Consider the following 781-nt stretch of genomic DNA (forward strand, 5'->3'; position numbering starts at 1 on the left):
TGATTTATGTTAGTATGAGGAGACCTCCATTGCATAATTTGCTGTAATAGACTTTCAAGTACCAGATGCAAAGTGACTGAAGCAATTATTTCTGACGGTTCTAGTTGAACCTAGAGACGCAGTGCTTTAGTTCATGTCAGAATATAAAATGACATATGTACATATAAATAGAAATGGAAATTGCTTGTAGTAAACGTTAGTCAACTCCTTCTGAAACAAAATTTAGAAAAAATAGTGCTCATATGTGACAAAGGGGATGAAAACAGCTTATATACTCTTTAGGTTATGATTGATTATTGCAAAACATGTTCAGTGTCCTCTAACCTTCTTATATAAATTTGTGTAATGTATTTATTACGAAATGCCAACAGCCTTGCCGCAATGGTAACACCGGTTCCCGTCAGATCACCGAAGTTAAGCGCTGCCGGGCTGGGCTAGCGCTTGGATGGGCGACCATCCGGTCTCCCTAGCGCTGTTGGCAAGTGGGGTGCACTCAGCCCTTGTGAGGCAAACTGAGGAGTTACTTGATTGAGAAGTAGCGGCTCCGGTGTCGGACACTCACATACGGCCGGGAGAGCGGTGTGCTGACCACATGCCCTTCATATCCTCATCCAGTGACGGCTGTGGGCTGAGGATGACACGGCGGCCGGTCGGTACCGTTGGACCTTCATGGTCTGTTCGGGAGGAGTTTAGTTTAGTTTTTAATTATTACGAAATATTTATCCGACTGGAACTGCTGAAAGCGTTTCGGATTAACATGTAATCATTAAAATGTATTCGT

At 43.3% G+C, this 781-nt stretch overlaps 1 pseudogene; it reads left to right on the top strand.

Annotated features, from left to right (window-relative positions):
* The first annotated feature begins 363 nt into the window (after positions 1-363).
* On the top strand, positions 364-481 carry LOC124728237 (annotated as a pseudogene).
* Positions 482-781: the final 300 nt, after the last annotated feature.

Source organism: Schistocerca piceifrons, chromosome 1 (genome assembly GCF_021461385.2).
Source record: "Schistocerca piceifrons isolate TAMUIC-IGC-003096 chromosome 1, iqSchPice1.1, whole genome shotgun sequence".
NCBI lineage: Eukaryota > Metazoa > Arthropoda > Insecta > Orthoptera > Acrididae > Schistocerca > Schistocerca piceifrons.